This window comes from Geotrypetes seraphini, chromosome 2 (assembly GCF_902459505.1).
Source record: "Geotrypetes seraphini chromosome 2, aGeoSer1.1, whole genome shotgun sequence".
Lineage (NCBI taxonomy): Eukaryota > Metazoa > Chordata > Amphibia > Gymnophiona > Dermophiidae > Geotrypetes > Geotrypetes seraphini.
In genome coordinates, this window is record NC_047085.1 from 228,967,531 (window position 1) to 228,989,844 (window position 22,314).

The 22,314-nt window shown below is 44.4% G+C and overlaps 1 long non-coding RNA gene across 1 annotated transcript in view; it reads left to right on the plus strand.

The window, feature by feature from the left end:
• The window catches only part of LOC117355956, a 59,405-nt gene extending 40,343 nt beyond the window's left edge, over positions 1-19,062 (plus strand). Inside the window, exons 2-3 of the long non-coding RNA XR_004538491.1 lie at positions 17,146-17,338; positions 17,536-19,062. This is a non-coding gene — a long non-coding RNA (uncharacterized LOC117355956). The remainder of the gene's footprint in view (positions 1-17,145; positions 17,339-17,535) is intronic.
• The last annotated feature ends 3,252 nt before the right edge of the window (positions 19,063-22,314 follow it).

Here is a 22,314-nt window from a genome sequence, read left to right on the forward strand (position 1 = left end):
AGTCAAGCAAATTGGTGAGGCAAGATCTCCCTCGGCTGAACCCATTAAATCATGTTTATCTACGTATTCCACAATTTTATTTTTTATAATTGTTTCCACTATTTTTCCCGGCACTGAGGTCAGGCTTACCGGTCTGTAATTCCCTGAGCTCCCCTGGAACCTTTTTTAAAATTTGGTGTAACATTGGTCACCCTCCAGTCTTCAGGTACTACGGACGATTTTAGCGACTGGTTACAGATCACTAACAGCAGATCAGCAATTTCATGTTTAAGTTCTTTTAGTACCCTTGGATGCATACATCGTTGGCCCCATTGCCACCATGAATTTTTGGGAAGGCCATGGCCCCTATGGCCCCCCCCTCCCATTCCGACACCTACGTGATGAACCAATGACAGAGTTTGATCAAGGTATACTCCCAAGATCTTTACAACAAGTGACTGTATATATGTACTCTGATCTATGATGGAAATGTGCCCAGGCACAATCTTTTTGGGGAATAAATAAATAAATGTTTTATGGTATTAGTGGAATACAATTTTCATTTGTAACAAATTGTTAAGTAAATTGCACATGCAATTTTGAGTGCTGTATAAAGAATTAGAGGGATACTGTACTGAAAAGTATTAATTGCTGAGGTACGCTTTGAACTATCAAGAAACCAGAAATCCATGCTGACCCCGAGTAGGGCCATGATATACTAATACTGTACTGAGTAAGTTTAAAGCGATGACACATCATAAACTATAGAGATCTGAGAAGTCTTGGAAGCCTTTTAGAGTCTAGGCCTTAAGGAACATTCAGGGTGAACAGAGAGTGGGAGAGTAATGATGTAGGGAAGGATGGATGAGAGGGGAAGAAATTGACAGATGGTGGGAATATCTCCTATGAGGAACGCAGCTTTTTTTATGTCCTAGTGGCGGCCCCCAGGTCAGCATCCAAAACCTCACCTACTCATTTGGTGGCAATGCTGTTAGGCTATTAAACAACAGCCATTATGTGGACCACTGCCTGGTGGGCCACCCCCTGGTAGACCCGTGCCTATAGACCTAGCCAGTGGCCCTTAGTGTGGTCCAGATGTGGTTTGGCTGTTTGTAATAGTAAATATAATTTTTTATGTAATTCTTTACATTTTAAGCATCAACAACAATTACAGTCTTACAAGTCTTACAGTCTATCAAGAGATTGTTGTGATGAAGATTCCTTTCAGCTGATTCCTTGGCTATATTTATCTTCAAATCATTTTATTATTGTCACTTCAGAATTTACATAAACAACAAATCACATCACATATCAATCATTTGAAACCCACCCTTAATCCCCAATTCCTTGCCTACATTTTAATGTGAGATTATTTGTAATTAAAATTTGATAATAAGGGAACTTATAGATGAGTCACCAGCAGGAATCATACTGTAACTATTACACAAACTTGGTTGCAGGATAGTAACGAACCATTATTACATGACTTTTGCCCCACTGGCTATATCAACACCTAGGTAAGAAGGGTGGAGGTTTGCTTTAATATACAAAAGCTTTGTTAATATCTCATTAGTAAATTCTGTTATTAATGTGGGTTTAGAAGGATTGGTATGTAGCCTGAAGGAAGCTGGATATTTTGAACAGGTAGTTTTCTTGTTAGTTGATAGGCTACCAGGCAGTTGGACTGTAATACATTAAGAAGACTCTGTGAGAGGACTTCCAGAGACAGAGAGATCTTCACTGGTAAGACTTTGCTAGGAAATCGCTTACAAGCTTAGGAAAAAGGAAACCTAAATCTAAATAAGTAAACTTGGGGATTATTTTATTTTAAGTACTCTGCTCACTTAGTACTCTGCTCACTTAGCAAGGGAGTTTAAGGGATAGTTTTTCCTTAGCATACAAAGTCTCTGTTAGAGCATTTCAAGGGGCTATTTTAAAATTACTATAGTATCAGTATAAAGCACAGCTAATAGGCACAGGCTGCTTCTGTTTAGACTTAATTCCCTCCCTCCCACTCCAACAGGGGTCTCAGCCTTGAGGGCTGAAATCCAGTCGGATTTTTAGGATTTTCCCAATGAATATGCATGAGATCTATGTGCATGCACTGATTTCAATGCATATTATTGGGGAAATCCGAAAAACCCGACTGTATTGCAGCCCTCAAGGAGGGACTTTGAGATCCCCGCACTCCAACTTCCACCCATCCCTGGCCCTTGAACCAATTAGAAGGCTAAAAAAGTAATTAGCTAATCTCTATGAACAAGTAATTAGCTCTTAAGAAATAGTCTAAGAAATCCTTGGAGGATAACCTACCAATTACAACATTACAAAATAATAACCAGAACTAAACATTACCATAACCTAACATATAACAAGCAATCTTAGGGGACCTTAGTGTACATATCCAACTCCCTTAGCAACTTAACAAATAAATCATCAATATTAAGATGGGGCTATCTGGTCTTTTGAACTGAGTGTCACATGTTTGATTATCTCCCAGCTGGTGAGAGGTCATACATGTGTGCTCACAGAGATCCTAGCACTCAGGGAACGGGTTTGATCTCTAGAGGCTAGAGTAGCAGACTTGGAGAAGCTGAGGGAGAATAGAGAGGTACACATAGAGTTGACCTACAGGGATGTTGTAAAGAAGTGCCACCTCCAATCTGGCAGCTTCTGTGCTGCCTTGGAGGAGGCAGGTCTTCTTAAAGGAGAGCATCCTGGTGAAGTAGGAAATAATCCTGTAGCCAGGACCTGCCCACCAGGGGATGCAATATCCTCTCACACTAAGGATATGTTTTCATGGGCTTTTGCCCAGGAGGAAAGGGGAGGACTGACATTGTAGTGGGAAATTCTATTATTAGGCATGTAGATAGCTGGGTGACTGGTGGAAATGAGGATTGCTCGGTCACTTGCCTGCCTGGTGGAGGACCTCACGAATCACCTAGATAAGATTTTAGAAAGTGCTGGGGAGAAGCCTGCTGCCTTGGTAAATGTTGGTATCAATGACATAGGGAAATTTGGTAGGGAGGTTCTGGAAGCCAAAGTTTGGCTTTTAGGTCAGAAGCTAAAATCCAGAACCTCCAGGATAGCATTTTCAAAAGTGTTCCCTGTTCCATGGACAGAACCCAAGAGACAGGCTGAGCTCCAGAATCTCAATATATGGATGAGACTATGGTATAGGGAGGAGGGATTTAGATTTATTTGAACTGGGCAACATTCTGGGGAAGATGGAGCATATTCCGCAAAGATGGGCTCCACCTTAATCAGGATGGAACCAGGCTGCTAGTGTCAACATTTAATAACGAGATAGAGCAGCTTTTAAACTAGAAGCTGGGGGGAAGGCAGACAGTTACTCAACAGAGCATGGTCCGGAACAAGGTATCTTTAAAAGATATCACCATAATAGGGAACTCAGGGCATTCCGATAGTGAGGTTACAATAGAGGCCACAGTAGACCAGGTTTCTTTAAATATAGAACAGATTGATTTAATAGATTGCACATTATCCATGTCAACTGCTAAGCAAATTGTAAATAGGAATCAAAACATTGTTTGAAATGTCTGTATGCAAATGCCAGAAGCCTAAGAAACAAGATGGGAGAGTTAGAATATATTGCACTAAATGAAAAAATTAAAACTATCCTTCCCCTCACTAAAAGGCATTTACCACACAGGAAAGCTAGGGACCTCCCTCCACTTCAAAATCACTGAGCTCTGGAACAACCTTACCTCCCCTCTTCGGAACTTGAACTCTCTCCAAGTTTTCCGCAAACATCTGAAAACCTGGCTTTTCTCAAAAAATGTAAGTCTCCCTCCAACTTAGGAATCAAAGAAACTCTTATATCTTGGCATCCCAAGTCCTCTAAATTTTCTTCACACTTCTACCTCTAACCCTCTGTTGTAGTTCCTTCCTATTTCTCCTACTGTAAACCGCGTCGAGCTCTACGAACGTGGAGATGATGCGGTATACAAACCTAAGGATTAGATTAGATATAATAGTCATCTCTGAGACCTGATAGAAGATAACCAATGGGACACTGTCATACGAAGGTACAAATTATATCACAGTGATAGGGTGGATCAAATTGGTGGAGACAGGTGGAGACTGGTGGTCCACAGGTGCAGCGGATTCTTGATTGGGAACCAGTCAGGAAGATGCCCAGCGCCGAGCAGCAGCGCCAAAGCACATTTCTGCTTAGTGCCACTCAGCGGCTGAAGAAAACCGATCTTATGGCAGCCAGCACCAACTGGGTTAGCAGTGGGGCAGGAGCACGGAAAGCTCACGACTGCCCACTGCACGTCTGGACCATCAGGAATCAGCAAAGGAGGTACGAGGGCGGAGAGAGGGGACAGGATGCAGAGGCTGGCGGTGGCCTGCAGTAATTCTGCGAGGGGGGTGCTGGCCCAAATATAAACCAGGACCCTCAATTTTGGGCCAATATTTTGGCCCAAAAATCCCAGTTTATATTCGAGTATATACAGTATCTGAAGAAATGCTCACAAAATTTTTGCTCAAGTCACCTCGGTCTTAATGTTTGGTTTTCTGTATGCACTGCAGAACCCAGGCCAGCATACCTCACAAGTTGTACTTTTATTGATGTTCTTTCAATCAAAACAGAAGTTAGAAAAAAACCCCAAAAACATCCACTATACTATAGGCTTAAAATATTTATTTGCAATGCCTTAGGCTCATAAAATAATATTTCGGCTTTGAGCAGAGAGATGCGAGGATAAAAATTAAGACTGCGGGAACGGTAAGGGGATGGGGATGAAAAATGCAGGAACAGTGAGGAGATGGGGTTACAAAGTGTGCTTCGCTGCAGGGACGGGGTGGGAACAGGAAAAATTGCTGGTTGCGGGGAGGAAATGGGGATGAATCTTAGTCCCTGTGTCACTCTAATTTGCAAAACTAGAATTTGGTAAGAAAACTTTAAATCCCCTTTCAAAATCGACACGGCACTCAATCAAAAAATCATTATTTAATATTTAATAAAAGGACAAATCAGACAGCAAACTCATTGGTGATCAGTACCAGGTTAATAACCTAAATAAGTCCTGCCCCGTACATCATCTAGTCCAGTGGACTCTAATTTGCAGCCATGAGCATCATCAATCTAAAATAACATGTTAGATTGTATTAAGGTGTTGAGAGATCAGTACCTTGTTATGCTTCAGTATGCACAAAGATTCTTCCTTGAAACAAAAGCAGATTTGGTACTGCATGTTGTTTCATGTCTGTGAACTTGGCATCACTTATTGGAATAGATTTTCTTTACCTGTCGTATTTCTAGACAGGCTTGGATAAAAGGTTTTGGTAGCTGTGCTAGTCCTTTTTAAAGGTAATAAATAGGACTAAAACAAAAAAAAAGTTTTATTTATTGCCTAGACAAGCTTGGAACCTTGTGAAAGATCTGGTGGAGCTATGCTTACTAGCATTTTTAGAATAAAAGGTTTTGAAATGAGACTGGTAAATAATTGTTGGGAAATTTGTAAGATATCTCTACGGTGAAGATGATGGGGTTACCGTATTTTCGCGGATATAACGCGCACCCGTGTAAAACGCGCACACGGGTATAGCGCGCAGAAATCACGATGATATGTACAAAAACTTTTGTATACCGCGCTCACGGGTATACCGCGCATGATGCCCGACGCTCCTTTCGCCCGCCCTGACTTTCCGTGCGCTGTCCCGACTCTCCGTTCACCCCCCCTGACTTCCGTGCACTGCCCTGACTTTCCGTGCGCTGTCCCGACTCTCCGTTCACCCCCCCTGACTTCCGTGCACTGCCCTGACTTTCCGTGCGCTGTCCCGACTCTCCGTTCACCCCCCCCTGACTTCCGTGCACTGCCCTGACTTTCCGTGCGCTGTCCCGACTCTCCGTTCACCCCCCCTGACTTTCCGTGCACTGTCCCCCCTTGAAGTCCTGTCCCCCCTTGAAGGTCTGTCCCCATCCTGAAAGCCTGATGCCCCCCCCGACGTCCGATACATCCCCCCCCCGGCAGGACCACTCGCACCCCCACCCCGAAGGACCGCCGACTCCCCAACAATATCGGGCCAGGAGGGAGCCCAAACCCTCCTGGCCACGGCGACCCCCTAACCCCACCCCGCACTACATTACGGGCAGGAGGGATCCCAGGCCCTCCTGCCCTCGACGCAAACCCCCTCCCCCCAACGACCGATCCCCCCCAAGAACCTCCGCCCGTCCCCCAGCCGACCCGCGACCCCCCTGGCCGACCCCCACGACACCCCCACCTGCCTTCCCCGTACCTTTGTGTAGTTGGGCCAGAAGGGAGCCCAAACCCTCCTGGCCACGGCGACCCCCTAACCCCACCCCGCACTACATTACGGGCAGGAGGGATCCCAGGCCCTCCTGCCCTCGACGCAAACCCCCCTCCCCCCCAACGACCGCCCCCCCCCAAGAACCTCCGACCGCCCCCCCAGCCGACCCGCGACCCCCCTGGCCGACCCCCCCACCCCCCTTCCCCGTACCTTTGGTAGTTGGCCGGACAGACGGGAGCCAAACCCGCCTGTCCGGCAGGCAGCCAACGAAGGAATGAGGCCGGATTGGCCCATCCGTCCTAAAGCTCCGCCTACTGGTGGGGCCTAAGGCGCGTGGGCCAATCAGAATAGGCCCTGGAGCCTTAGGTCCCACCTGGGGGCGCGGCCTGAGGCACATGGTCGGGTTGGGCCCATGTGCCTCAGGCCGCGCCCCCAGGTGGGACCTAAGGCTCCAAGGCCTATTCTGATTGGCCCACGCGCCTTAGGCCCCACCAGTAGGCGGAGCTTTAGGACGGATGGGCCAATCCGGCCTCATTCCTTCGTTGGCTGCCTGCCGGACAGGCGGGTTTGGCTCCCGTCTGTCCGGCCAACTACCAAAGGTACGGGGAAGGGGGGTGGGGGGGTCGGCCAGGGGGGTCGCGGGTCGGCTGGGGGGGCGGTCGGAGGTTCTTAGGGGGGGGCGGTTGTTGGGGGGGGAGGGGGGTTTGCGTCGAGGGCAGGAGGGCCTGGGATCCCTCCTGCCCGTAATGTAGTGCGGGGTGGGGTTAGGGGGTCGCCGTGGCCAGGAGGGTTTGGGCTCCCTTCTGGCCCGATATTGTCGGGAAGTCGGCGGTCCTTCGGGGTGGGGGTGCGAGTGGTCCTGCCGGGGGGGGGGATGTATCGGACGTCGGGGAGTCGGCCGGGCAAGAGGGCTTGGGCTCCCTCTTGCTCCGATCGTGGATGCGGGTGCGGGTGGGAGCGCGTGCGAGCGGTCGTTCGGGGTGGGGGTGCGAGCGGTCCTGCTGGGGGGGTGAATCGGGCGTCGGGCGGGGTGGGAACTATGTTTAAAAACTTTTGTATACCGCGCTCACGCATATAACGCGCGAGGGGTATGCGCGGTACGTAAAAACGCGTATAACGCGCGCGTTATATCCGCGAAAATACGGTACTCCTTTTACACCAATCTTATATGCTTTCTTACCTGTAAGGATCATTTCGCTCTAAGGATCCTCTATGCTTAGTCTTTGTGTTTATTAATAATCCATACCATATGCTTGGAAGATTAAAATTATATTATTAAAGAATAAAGCATCGGGACCAAAGAGCATACAATGCACCATATATATTCAGGAGCTCATTGCCATTAAAGCTTTTGTATCATAATTTGTGGACCAAGTTCAGCAAATTGTTCTGTAGCAGAGTTCCTATAGCAATTCTAATCTCAGCCTGTTATCCTTTCCTTTTTATAATTGCAGGGCAATGATGCAGTACAAACAGTACTTCATGCAGTAGTGTCCAGCCTGACATCTCAAGGGCAATCTACAATGTCAAACTTCCCTTGGTAGAGATGGATCTTGGGGATCAAATGTTGCAGATGAGACTGTCAGTGATAGAAGAGAGAGATGGATTCCTGTTCTAGGACACCACCTCCTGCTCATTTCCATAGTCTAACCACTAGCTCATACCTTCTTTGTAATTAAAACAAAAAAAGTGTCAATACTGTAGCCTTATTGTTATGGTTGTCTCAAGGGAGACTTTTGAAATGAGATTTGCAAATACTGTTCCAAAGAGATAGCACCAACTGTCAATCATGAATACACATTTCCAACACCACAAATGTCACCAGTACACTTGGACCTCTCCAAATGGCATGTATCGAAGTCAAATTGACCACATCTGGATAGGACAGATGGAAATCTGCAGTTTTGACTGCAAGGACTAAATCAGGAGTTGATTGTGGAAATGACCATGAGCTTTTTACATGCAAGATCAAAGTAAAGCTTCGCAAGAAGATCATTAGAGACCTCCCAAAATATGACATTGAAAATATTCCGACAGTACAGCAGGAGAGGCAAGGATGGAGTTCAATCAGCCAAGGAAAACTGTCTTTATTCAAAAATACAAGTCCCAACAAGGGTCCTAGTTTCATTGTCCAAACAACACCTTTCTCAGGGGACACACCTAAACATTAATAAAAAGTTAAACAAAAGTGAATATAAAAATAATTGTAAAATACAATCTAAAATATATAATATATATAAAAACACAAAGACATCAAATAAATAACATGCAGAAGTGAACAAACATATACATGCACATTAATGGCTTGTATTCTAAAAATATGAAGTAAAAACATATGTCAATAGATATGAAAAATATCACAGAGCAAGGAAATAAAAAACCTAAAGGAACCTGAAGCACACGTTAACAAAGCATATATACCCATATCAATGTTGTGTATAAAAAAAATAATGTCAATAGAAATGAAATTAAAAATAAATTTAAAAAAAATATCACAGAGCAAGGAAATAAACCTTAGAAAAATAGATAAACTGAAACACAAAGCAGAAATCATAACAGACAAAAATAAATAAATGGGCTGTCCCAAATAATGTGTGAGAGAACACAACGAACTTAATCTAGCATAAATGGGAATACCCAAACACATAACTCAGCTGATAAAGGGCCTCTACGAAAATCAAGAAGCAGCAGTGAGATTAGAATATGGCAACACTGATTGGTTTCCAATAAAACGTGGCATCAGGCAAAGATACATCTTGTCACCTTACCTGTTCAACATTTACAGCAAAGCTGTTTTCAGAAAAGCAAATTTGGAAGAAGAAAGCATTGGTTTCAAAGTTGATGTCCAAAACATAAACAACCTGCATTATGCAGATGATACAACGCTCATCACCAGCAGCAAAGAAGACATGCTGTATCTATTGAGAAAAGTCAAAGCCAAACTCAAAGAAACTCTTATATCTTGGCATCCCAAGTCCTCTAAATTTTCTTCACACTTCTACCTCTAACCCTCTGTTGTAGTTCCTTCCTATTTCTCCTACTGTAAACCGCGTCGAGCTCTACGAACGTGGAGATGATGCGGTATACAAACCTAAGGATTAGATTACCGTAGGTTAGATTAGATATAATAGTCATCTCTGAGACCTGATAGAAGATAACCAATGGGACACTGTCATACGAAGGTACAAATTATATCACAGTGATAGGGTGGATCAAATTGGTGGAGACGTTGCGTTATATGGTAAGGAGGGCCTTAAATCAACAAGACTAAAAATTCTACAGGAACCGAAACACACCTTGGAATCCCTGTGAGTAGAAATTCCATGTGTTAAGGGGAAAAGGATAGTGATAGGAGTTTACTACCATCCGCCTGACCAGGATACTGAAATGTTATCAGAAATTAGGAAAGCTAACAAATTGGGTAACAATAATAATGAGTGATTTCATCTACTATAGTCCATACACTACATGCTTTATATACTCACTGGAGCCCCTCTCTCAAGCCCATCCATCCAAAACAAAAACAAAGCATGGTCAAAAAAATCCAATAACAAAATGGAGAAAAAACTGTTTATCTTCATGGCTAATGTCAAACGTTCAGATCTTCCAGTGTCCATCTAGTATAGTAATGACAAATCTCACCAAAGGTTTATCAGCTTTCATGAAAAGAATCAGCTCCATATAGTATTCACACATAATACTCAGTTCACAGTTCATACACCACAGCAAGGAAAAAAAGTAAAATAAAGGGGGACACTTAGCTGCATTCCACATTCCATAGCATGTGCCAGTCCATTCACCTCACGAACTTCACTGATGCACTGCCGTGTCCCACCAACTGGCACATGCTATGGACTGAACTCTGAGGACTTACTTAAGTCCTTCCCCTCCCACCTCCACTCCTCCCTCTTTTCTCTCCCCTCCCCTTCCTCACCCTCCTACCTATCCACCTCCCCTCTCTCTCTCCTCTCCTCCCTCCCTCCCCATCCTCTCCCCTCTTTAAAGTCGCCTTGAGCCTCTATAGGTATGAGCGACGCACAAATAGAAGAATAGATTACATTAGATCAGACTCCACGTGACCCTTGAGGAGAGGGAATGCTGGCCTTGTGCCTAACTCTCAGTAAGCCTGGTTCTAAGAGAGAAGTTGTAGAGGATCAGCATTTAAGACAGTTTTCACAGCAACTTGTGAACTACATATATAATTTGCATATATTTGCTTGAGAGAGCATACAGTTAGTTTTTAAAAAAATCTAGAACCTTTACTTTTGAATGTGCCCTCTCTATACCCATCTTAATATTAAACCATATCATGCAGTGATCACTGGATGCCAGATGATCACCTACTGTAATATCAGAAATACTTTCCTCGTTTGTAAGCACTAAGTCCAGTATGACCCCATACCACATATGTTCCATTACCAACTTTTGGAAGAGTTCTCCCTACTTCTAGAAGACCCCTCAATAAGTATACCCTAATAAACATCCAACATGTTAAAATCACCTATTAGTAGGACTGTCCCCTTAACTCATGGAATTTCTACCCATAGGGATTCCAAGATGTGTTTCGGTTCCTGTAGAATTTTTAGTCTTGTTGATTTAAGGCCCTCCTTACAATATAACGCAACGTCTCCACCAATTTGATCCACCCTATCACTGTGATATAATTTGTACCTTCGTATGACAGTGTCTCATTGGTTATCTTCCATCAGGTCTCAGAGATGACTATTATATCTATCTTTTTTCATTTAGTGCAATATATTCTAACTCTCACATCTTGTTTCTTAGGCTTCTGGCATTTGCATACAGACATTTCAAACAATGTTTTGATTCCTATTTACAATTTGCTTAGCAGTTGACATGGATAATTTGCAATCTTTGAAATCAATCTGTTCTATATTTAAAGAAACCTGGTCTACTGTGGCCTCTATTGTAACCTCACTATCGGAATGTCCTGAGTTCCCTATTATGGTGATATCTTTTAAAGATACCTTGTTCCGAACCATGCTCTGTTGAGTAACTGTCTGCCTTCCCTGTCTGCTCTATCTCCTTTTTAAATGTTACATCAAGGAACGTCTGGAAGGAGTAGAAATGTGGTGGGCAAAACTGAAAGGAGTTATTGTAAGGGCGACAAACTTTTTTGTGAGGCAAGAAAAATCTTCTGCTCTGTGTTCACGGCTGAAGTGCTGGGAACAGGACCGCAGAAGATAAACACAAATAGGGATGGAGGAGTGGTAGGCCTTGATTGATTTTCAGAGGGTTGTGTTTGTGAGGAACTAGCTAAATTAAAGGCAGACAAAGCAATGGGGCAGAATGGTGTATATCCGAGAGTGCTGAAGGAACTGAGGGAAGTTCTGGTGATACCGGAGGACTGGAGGACAGATGTGGTCCCTGTCCAAAAAAGTGGAAGAAAGGAAGAAGCAGGGAACTACACACCAGTAAATCTGACTTCTACGTATCCAGTCAAATGCGCATGAGACAATCGCAAGCGGACAAACCTGCCCAGACAATCACATGCAGGACTTCAGCATGCTGGATTTCAATACTATTTGAAAGCGCTCAGAGGGAGGTATGTGTGTGGGGGAACCCCTTCCCCAATGGGAGCACCATTTCTCACTAGAGTGGGGGTGGGGGTTCCCCCCACCTCTTCACAGCGCTTTAAAATAGTGTTGAAATCCAGTGCACTGTCGTCCTGTGTGCAATTGTCTGGGCGGGTTTATCCGCGTGCGGTTTCATCTATATACTGACTTCTATGGTAAGTAAATTAATTGAAACAAGTTGTAAAACAGAGAATAGTGGCGTTTCTGGAATCCAGTGGATTACATGACCCAAGGCAACATGGATTCACTCAAGGTAGGTCTTGTCAGACAAATCTGATTAATTTCTTTGTCTGGGTGACCAGAGAATTGGATAGAGGGAGTGCGCTAGATATGGTGTATATAGATTTTAGCAAAGCCTTTGACAGTGTTCCACGCAGACTAAACTAAACCTTAGGCTTATATATTGCATCTTCTCTATAACAAGAGCTCGGCACAGTTTACAAAAATTAGAAAAGAGAACAAGTACAATATGAATTTGGAATAGTATGGAGAGGAGCGGAATTTACAACTTTGAAAATAGCCAGACATCTAATAAATAAACTGAGTGCCCTCGGGATGGGTCCCAAAGTGATGGGCTGGGTCAGGAACTGGTTGAGGGGAAGATGACAGAGGGTAGTGGATGATGGAGATCTTTCTGATGAAAGGGATATTACCAGTGGTGTGCCTCAAGGTTTTGTTCTTGGGCCTGTTCTTTTTAACATTTTTATAAATGATATTGCTGATGGGCTGTCAGGTAAGATTTGCCTCTTTGCAGATGATACCAAAATCTGCAATAGATACTCCAGATGGGGTGAAAACATGAAGAAAGACCTAGTGAAGCTTGAACAATAATCTGAAATTTGGCAGCTAAAATTTAATGCTAAGAAATGTAAGGTCACGCATTTGGGCTGAAAAAACCCGAGGGAACGGTACAGTTTAGGGGGTGAAGAATTTATGTGCACAACAGAAGAGCAGGATTTGGGTGTGATTATATGTGATGATCTTAAGGTGGTCAAACAGGTTGAAAAGGTGACAGCGAATGCTAGAAGGATGCTAGGGTGCATAGGGAGAGGTATGGCCAGTAGGAAAAAGCAGGCATTGATGCCCCTGTATAAACCCTGATGAGACCTCATTTAGAATATTGTGTACAATTCTGGAGGCCATACCTTCAAAAAGATGGAGTTGGTCTAAAGGAAGGCTGCTAAAATGGTGCATAGTCTTTGTCATAAGGCGTATGGGGACAGTCTTAAAGATCTCAATCTGTATACTTTGGAGGAAAGGAGGGAGAGGGGACATATGATAGAGACGTTTAAATACCTACGTGCGTAAATGTGCATTTGAAAGGAAGCTCTGGAATGAGAGGGCATAGGTTGAAGTTAGGTGATAGGCTCAGATGAAATCTAAGGAAATACTTTTTTTTACAGAAAGGGTGGTAGATGCGTGGAACAGTCTCCCAGAATAGGTGATGGAGACAGAGATTGTGTCTGAATTCAAGAAAGTTTGGGATAGGCACATGGGATCTCTTAGAGAAAGGAAGAGATAATGGTTACTGTGGATGGCCTTTATCTGCTATCATGTTTCTATGTTTCTAAAGCTTCATAATGCAAATCCTATGTGTATGTCATGTGCCATGACTGCTGGAACAGTTATGACTTGAACTGAAATACAGGTCAGGAGAAATGAAGGAGTAAAGGAGTGAAATTAGTGAGTTAGGTGCCATCGACTTGCACTGAGTCCTAGCAACTTGATGAATTACAGATTTAAAAAGAGATTGGTTTTGTGCATCATCCCTTGGTTGTTTTCAACATGTCCAGCCATCTGATTGTAGACCTACACCTGGTTCCTTCGATCTTCCCAAACAATGTCTTTCTCAAACGATCTTTCTCTTCTAACAATGTGACCAAAATAAGACAGTCAAAACTTTTGGGCTTCGAGTGACATCGCTAATTTGATCTCTTCCAGAATCGATTTGTTAGTTCTTCTGGTGGTCCACAGCATGCATAAAATCCTTCTCCAGCACCAAAGCTCAAAAAAGTCAATCTTCTTCCTGTATTGTCTCCGTAGTGTCTAGCTTTCGCATCCGTAATTGACCACTGAGAAAATTAGTGCATGGACAAGTCTGATCTTAGTTTGGAGTGTTATTTCCTTGCCTTTAAATACTTTGTCAAGAGCCTTCATTGATCTAGTGCTATTCTGTGGAGTATTTCTTCCCTGCTATTTGCTTCTTTGTTTACAAAAGAGCCCAGGAGATAGAATAGAAGTTGTAAAGGATTTCAATCACCTTCAAGATCTTTGTCTTATTTATGTTTTGTTTTAATCCTAAGTTAGGGATGCCCACTCACTCCTGCCATCACGACTCCCTCTGCATGAGAAAAAATTGCAGGAAGGATGCCCATTCTCTCCTGCCAATGGAGGCCCCCACACACCAGGCAGCGTACCCCAAACCATCCCCTCTTTCCCCCTTCCACAAAAATAAAAGGCAGGATGGATGCCCACTGCTTCCTGCCACTGGATTCTCCCCTGAACACCCACAGTACCTTTCTCACAAGTTGGGAGCAGCAGGGATGCAGTCCCACATGCTCCAAGGCCTGTCATGTCCAAAATGGCGGGCCTTCTCCTCCCTGGTTTACAGAGGGCGGAGCCTAAGGCCCTAATTGGTTCAGACACTTAAGGCCCCTCACCTTACAAAGGGCCTTAGGCATCTGAGCCAATCAGGGCCTTAGGCCCCTCCTTATGCAACACATGAGGAGGAGAAGGCCCAGCATTTTGGCCATGGTGGGTCTTGGAGCAGGTGGGACTGCATCCTTCCTTCTCCCAACTTGTGAGAAAGGTACTGTGGGTGTTCAGGGGAGCATCCAGTGACAGGAAGCAGTGGGTTCAGGAGGTGGGGGGTTTAGGGAAGCATCTGGTAGCGGGCATCCCTCCTGCCTTTTTGGGGGAGATGAAGAGGGGAGGTTTGGTGGGGTGGCACCTGGCGCGGGGAGCCTCCATTGGCAGGAGGGAGTGGGCATCCCTATTGCCAATTTTTTCTCATGGGGGGGTCGGCAAGGCTAGGCAGGAGGGATTGAGCTTCCCTCCTATTGATTTTTGCTGGTGGGGGGGAGGTTCGGCAAGGCAGGAGGAAGTGGGCTTTTCTCCTGTCAAATTTTGCTGGGGGAGTTGGACCCCGGTACCAGTTCGTTAGGGAAGGCTGTCATCCGGGGGGGGGGGGGTTCTTTTTTTTAATGGGGTAGATATTGTGTGCAACATACACACAGCATCTGTACCCATTAAAAAAATAAAGGTTTCCTGCCCTGAACATCTGAGTGGCAGGAAGTTGCTTCGGGGTTTCCCCTGCAGGCTCTGTGCATGTGTAAGAGTCGCTCTCACAGCGATCAATCAAATAGGGGAGATGGGGATTATGATGAACCCCTGTGCAAATCATTTGCATGCAACATTTTTAGTGCATTAATAGCTCTTATAGAATCAGCCAAAAATCAGATCGGAGCGAACCCATGCAATCTTACCGATCCTGTTTAGTGCATCTGGCCCTTAGTGCAGTTTAAAAGGAACACTGTTTCCCCCTGTATGAACTCTACTCTTAAAAAATGGGACTGTACTTGTTACTGATGGTGTTATGCATACTGTAAGAACTCCAGGAATTATGTACCAAAAACATTAAAATACTGTACAGAAAAACAACAGATTGAACAGAATAATATTTGCAGTATTCTGGAAATATATGGAGGTATTTTAATACATAGCTTGCCAGTGAAGTATCTTCCTATTGGTCATGTAAACAGTGATATCACTATGTAACAAACCTTTTTTTGTTTTGTTCCTGGGTAATAAGTGTTCTTTCTTAATTGCCTATGCCTGGTGAGTTTCCTTTACCAATTTACTCTCCTTTTTATCTTATGAGACTAGCTACTGCTATTTCACAAACCTCACTAATATTTTTTGCACCATCATATCCAGGATAATTCTCACTGTCCAATTAGGAGGCACTTATTACTCATTCCTTCCCCTCCCCGATGACCCCTGTATATCAATTCCTCTTCCTTCTACTGACATTCTCCTTCCTCCATCCCAAAACACTTAAACCCACCACCACCATGCCACTCACTTTTTGACTTCACCCCCTCACCCTCCCTCTTGTCCTCCACCCTTTTCACAGCCCTACAGCTAATACACTTTCTCCTTCTCACTCAAGCCATCCCCATTCTACCTGTATGCATCTCAACCATGACGTAGCCTCCATGCCTCTCCCACATTCACTTGTATTCTCCTACTCCTTCTCTTGCTCTCTGCTGGGGACATCAATCCTAATCCCGGTTCTCCCAATCAGCCCTCAGCTTAGTCAAGGGGATCACATCACAATGTAACCAATCTCATTTCTGTTCCTCTCCTCCTCCTTCCTCCCTGTCCTTCTATCTCCAACAAACTTCATCTCCTTCCCTCATTCTCAGCGACTTCAACATCCATTCCAATGGAGGAGTGACCCCCTCTGAGCAGATTTCTCACTCTTAACAGTTTCATACAGTCTCCAGCTGTGCTCCACCAATCCTACACACCAGAAAGGCCTTAACCTTGTCTTCTCCTCCACCTGCTCTACCACTGAATTCTGCATCTTGACTCTTCCCCTCTCTGAACATCATCTGCTAACCTTCGCAACTCATCATCCTTCCCCCACCCCTAACGCGGCTGTTGTGGTAAGAAAAAAAGAAGAAGAGCACCTCGCCTCACAATATAGACAGTCTAACAAAAGGCAAGGGAGGCATCTTTTCAACCAATGATTAAGTCTTTATTTGAACTGATCGGTTGAAAAGACTGCCAAAAAAAGAGATTTACCACGGAGCAATTCAAGCAGGAAGGCTTACCGTGGATGTGGGTAGAGATGGGCAGAGGGAGGGGTATCTTGTGGTCATGCGTACCCACAGTACACTGGCATGTTGCAGTAAAGGCATGCGGTGCTTCTTACCACTGGGTTAGCACATAAGCCTATACCACCTGCAAAAAGGCAAGCGGTAAGGGCTTCCCAGATATGCTGTTACCACAGCGTGTGTCGACAGAAACCTTCCTCTCAGCAGACATGTCTACAAGCTGCTTTTTTTAACCCATGGTAATTCCTGAATTGCCATGGGCCAAAATTGGCGGTAAGTGCCTGCTGAGTTTATTTTGGCCATGGATCTTAGTAAAAGGGCCCCTTATATTAACTTCAAGAACTTTCCATCAATATAACGTGTAGTACAGTATAACTATAGATATCTTAAGCCCATCAGCTTGGTTCAGTTCCAACTGCCTAAGTGGTAACATATCTGCATTATTTTAGATGGCATCCAGAGGCTGCCAACATCTGACAGATGCATTTTGCTATGAATGTGGCCAATTTATCAAGACAAGAGGGAAAAAGTACTCCATAGAAGTATCTGCTAAGATGTGCAATGCCTAGATGGCTGTTGGGTATCAAGACAAACCTTGGTCACTTCACTTTACATGCGAACACTGCCAAAAAAATCTGGAAGGTAAGACAATTTTGTTTCTCATTAGAATGCTGAAATTTTCTGCTATAAAATTTCATAAAATATTTAAATTTTAAAATTTTCAATGTCATTTGAAAATATATCAATTGAAATATGTTGTGAGAATCTCGTACACATTAGTCAGAGGTGAAATAAATTTATTATTTTCATTACTACAATTGCATTTTGTTCTTCTACAGGATGGTACAGAGGGGAAAAGAGAGCCATGAAGTTTGCTATCTCAAGAATTTGGTTGGAACCCACTGACCACATAATAACTCCTATTTCTGTGTGGTAGACCTCTCCAAACATTGAACTGAAAAGCATGCATCTACAATCATATATTTGGACATTTCTTCATCCATCACCCCAATGTCACATTGCCCTGAGCTCCCCGTACCCACTCCCCCAGAAGAGAACAGCAAGTCAGAGACGTTGTAGAGCCAGGGAGACGTTGTAGAGCCAGTTTACAATATCAGTGATGCAGCTGATGAGAGAAACCCATACTATCCAAACCAAAAAAACCTCAATTACTTGATTAGAGATCTTGGTCTCACCAAGGCCAATGCTGACCTTTTGACATCTAGGCTCAAGTGTGCAAATCACAGATCAGAGGAAGTGTCATCAAGCTTTTTCCACCTTCTCCACCCATCAAGATAGGCTCTGCTTCTGCCACAATGTGACCAATCTGTGAGATAACTGGAATCACCTGTAAACCAAAAGAGTGGCATCTATTCATTGTCAGCTCATCCAAGAACATAAAACCATGCTACTCCATAATGGGAACAAATACCCTCCTCCACTGGCTCAATCAGTGCACCTCAAAGAGGAATACAACAGCATCAAGAACTTACTAGGTACTTTGAAGTATGAGTACATCTGGGAGGTCATCAGAGACTTCAAAATGGTAGCATTTCTAATGGGTCTCCAGAGTGGTTTTACCAAGTTTCTCTGCTATCTCTGCCTTTGGGACAGCAGGAACACAAATGTGCACTACTAATGGCAGGACTGGCCACAGTTCTTTTGTGGGGAGAAACAACGTCAAAAGGGAACCACTGATGGATTCCCGGAAGGTGCTGATGCAACCATTGCACATCAAATTGGCCTAATGAATCAATTTGTCAGAGCTCTAGATAAGAAGCTGGCAGCCTTCAAGTACCGTCAAGACATCTTCCCTAATCTGTCTGAGGCAAAGGTCAAAGCTGGTGCTTTTGTCCAACCACAAATAATGAATATCCCTGGAGTGCAAGGAATTTCCCAAGAAGCTAACTAGGAAGGAAAAAGTGGTTTGGAACAGTTTGGGCACAAAGGTTCAGGGCTTTCTGGGCAATCACAAGGCCAAAAACTACGTGGAGTTGGTTGAGAATCTAATGAAGAATTACAATAAAATGATCTATAGCATGTCTCTTAAAGTCCATGTCCTTGATGCTCATCTTGAGACATTCAAGGAGAACATGGGAGCATAATCAGAGGAGTAAGGTGAGCATTTCCACCAGGATATACTTGACTTTGAATGCCACTACCAAGAACAATACAATGAGAACATGATGGGAGACTACATCTGGGGGCTGACTTGTGAGAGTGACTTACAATAAAATCACAAATCTCTAAACTAAACTAAACCTTAGGTTTGTATACCGCACCATCTCCACAAGCATAGAGCTCGGCACGGTTTACAGGGTTAGAAATCTCAAATCTCAAGAAACTACTAATTTCTAAATCTTCTGCATGGTCATCTTTGTATAACTTCAACATAAAACATGTTAATTGTGATTCATATGTTGCTTTTTATTACTTTATAAGAATGAAAAGATGAAAATACAGTGTTTCCACATTTTAAATAGGTAAATTGCAAAATTTGACTATCCTGGTCACAAATGAAATGTTTTATGGAAATAACAGACATTTTCTATACTTATTATGCATTAGCAATTCGAAACTTACACTTACTATCCAGGAACAAAAATTGGATGGAGTCAGTTCAGAGGAAGGTTACTAAAATGGTATGTGGTCTTCATCATAAGGCGTATGGGGACAGACTTAAAGATCTCAATCTATATACTTTGAGAAAAGGCGGGAGAGGAGAGATTTGATAGAGACATTTAAATACCTATGTAATGCAAATGCGCTTGAGTCGAGTCTCTTTAATTTGAAAGGAAACTCTGCAATGAGAGGGCATAGGGTGGTAGATGCATGGAACAGTCTCCCAGAAGAGGTGGTGGAGACAGAGACTGTGTCTGAATTCAAAAGGACCTGGGATAGGCATGTGGGATCTCTCGGAGAGAGAAAGAGATAATGGTTACTGCGGATGGGCAGACTAGATGAACCATTTGGCCTTTATCTGCCATCATGATTCTATGTGTTACGTGGAGGGGCATAATCAAAACATACATCTAAGTCTGATTTGGACATAGGGTGCTAGTCGCCCAAAGTTGGCAGGGCACAAATGATCATTCTCGAAAAATATGTCTATATTTTTTTTCTGAAACCATCCATCTGTATGTCCAGGCGTTTGATTGGCCAAACCGCCAGTATGTCTATCTTTATATCACATTCTCGTCCAAATATTCATGACAGTCTCAAACTCCCAGAACAAGACCTTTTAGACATGGGAAGGACCAGCAATGTGATGGACTTGGCACACAGACACAGCAGTGGGGCACCTTTCAGGGCACTGCTGTGAACTTTACAAAAAGGGTGCCACATCTCACCACAACTCCCATATAAGTAATGTTTAGCCCCCTAAAATCCACTATACCCACCTGTCTACAACCTCAATAGCCCTTATGGCTGCAGGTGGCACCCAAATGGCAGTCAAATAGGGATTTTTTTTTTTTGGGGGGGGGGGAGATTTGATGGGTTCACATTTTCTACCATGAATGTAGTAGTTAGAGTGGCTTATGGGCCTGGGTGTTCCTCTCTATGGTTCACTAACCCACCCCCCCAGACTACTTAAGCCACCTCTGTACAGCTCTACTAGGCTTTCCTTTAGCAGGTGCTAATGTTCCGGAGACAGGAAGCACAGTTACTTACCGTAACAGGTGTTATCCAGGGACAGCAGGCAGATATTCTTGACTGATGGGTGACGGCACCGACGGAGCCCCGGTACGGACAATTTTAGAGTGATTGCACTCTAAGAACTTGGAAAGTTCTGGTAGGCCGCACCGCGCACGCGCGAGTGCCTTCCCGCCCGACAGAGGCGCGCGGTCCCCAGTTAGGATAAGCCAGCTAAGAAGCCAACCCGGGGAGGAGGGAGGGACGCAAGAATATCTGCCTGCTGTCCCTGGATAACACCTGTTACGGTAAGTAACTGTGCTTTATCCCAGGACAAGCAGGCAGCATATTCTTGACTGATGGGTGACCTCCAAGCTAACAAAAAGAGGGATGGTGGGAAGGTTGGCCATTAGGAAAACAAATTTTGCAAAACAGATTGGCCGAAGTGTCCATCCCGTCTGGAGAAAGTGTCCAGACAATAATGAGATGTAAAAGTATGAACTGAGGACCAAGTAGCAGCCTTGCAGATTTCCTCAATAGGAGTGGAACGGAGGAAAGCTACAGATGCTGCCATGGCTCGGACTCTATGGGCCGTGACAGAACCTTCCAGTGTCAGTCCGGTCTGAGCATAACAGAATGAAATGCACGCTGCCAGCCAATTAGACAACGTACGTTTAGAAACAGGACGTCCCAATTTATTCGGATCAAAGGACAGAAAGAGTTGGGGAGATGATCTGTGGGGCTTAGTACGGTCTAAATAGTAAGCCAGAGCCCTCTTACAGTCCAAAATATGTAGAGCCTGCTCTACAGAATGAGAGTGAGGTTTCGGAAAGAAGACAGGCAGAACAATGGATTGGTTGAGATGAAAATCAGAAACAATCTTAGGGAGAAACTTTGGATGTGTACGCAGAACCACCTTGTCATGATGGAAGATTGTAAAAGGTGGATCCGCAACTAGTGCATGTAGCTCACTGACCCTCCTGGCAGAGGTAAGAGCAATAAGGAAAAGTACCTTCCAAGTGAGGAACTTGAAAGAAGCTGTAGCCAAGGGTTCAAATGGAGGCTTCATTAAAGCGGAAAGAACCACATTGAGATCCCAGATAACAGGAGGGGCTTTAAGAGGTGGTTTCACATTAAAAAGACCTCGCATGAACCTGGACACCAAGGGATGAGCTGAGAGGATTTTTCCATGGACTGGCTCATGAAAAGCCGCAATAGCACTGAGGTGGACTCTGATTGAAGTGGATTTGAGACCAGAGTCTGACAATGACAGAAGATAGTCTAACAAGGTCTCCACTGCAAGGGAAGTGGGATCATGATGATGAAGGAGACACCAGGAAGAAAAACGTGTCCACTTCTGATGGTAACATTGCAGAGTGGCCGGCTTCCTGGAGGCATTCAGAATTGAACGAACAGGCTGAGACAAAAGCGAATCACTCGAAGTCAGCCCGAGAGATACCAAGCTGTCAGGTGCAGAGACTGGAGGTTGGGATGCAGAAGGGTTTCCTGATGCTGTGTAAGCAGAGAAGGATACAGTGGAAGAAGAAAAGGTTCCCTGGAACTGAGTTGATGTAGAAGGGAGAACCAATGTTGCCTGGGCCACCTCGGAGCTATCAGAATCATGGTGGCTCGTTCCCTCTTGAGCTTGAACAAGGTCCTCAACATGAGAGGGAGAGGAGGGAAAGCATACAGGAACAGATTTGACCAATCTAGGAGAAACGCGTCCGCTGCCAGACGGTGAGGCGAGTAGAGCCTGGAGCAGAAAAGGGGCAGCTGGTGATTGTGAGGGGCTGCAAAGAGGTCTATCTGAGGAGTGCCCCATTGAGCGAAGATGGACTGAAGAGTTACAGGATCGAGTGTCCACTCGTGAGGTTGGAGAATTCTGCTGAGTTTGTCTGCTAAGGAATTCTGTTCTCCCTGAATGTAAATCGCTTTCAGGAATAGATGGTGATTTATAGCCCAAGTCCAGATCCTCTGGGCTTCCT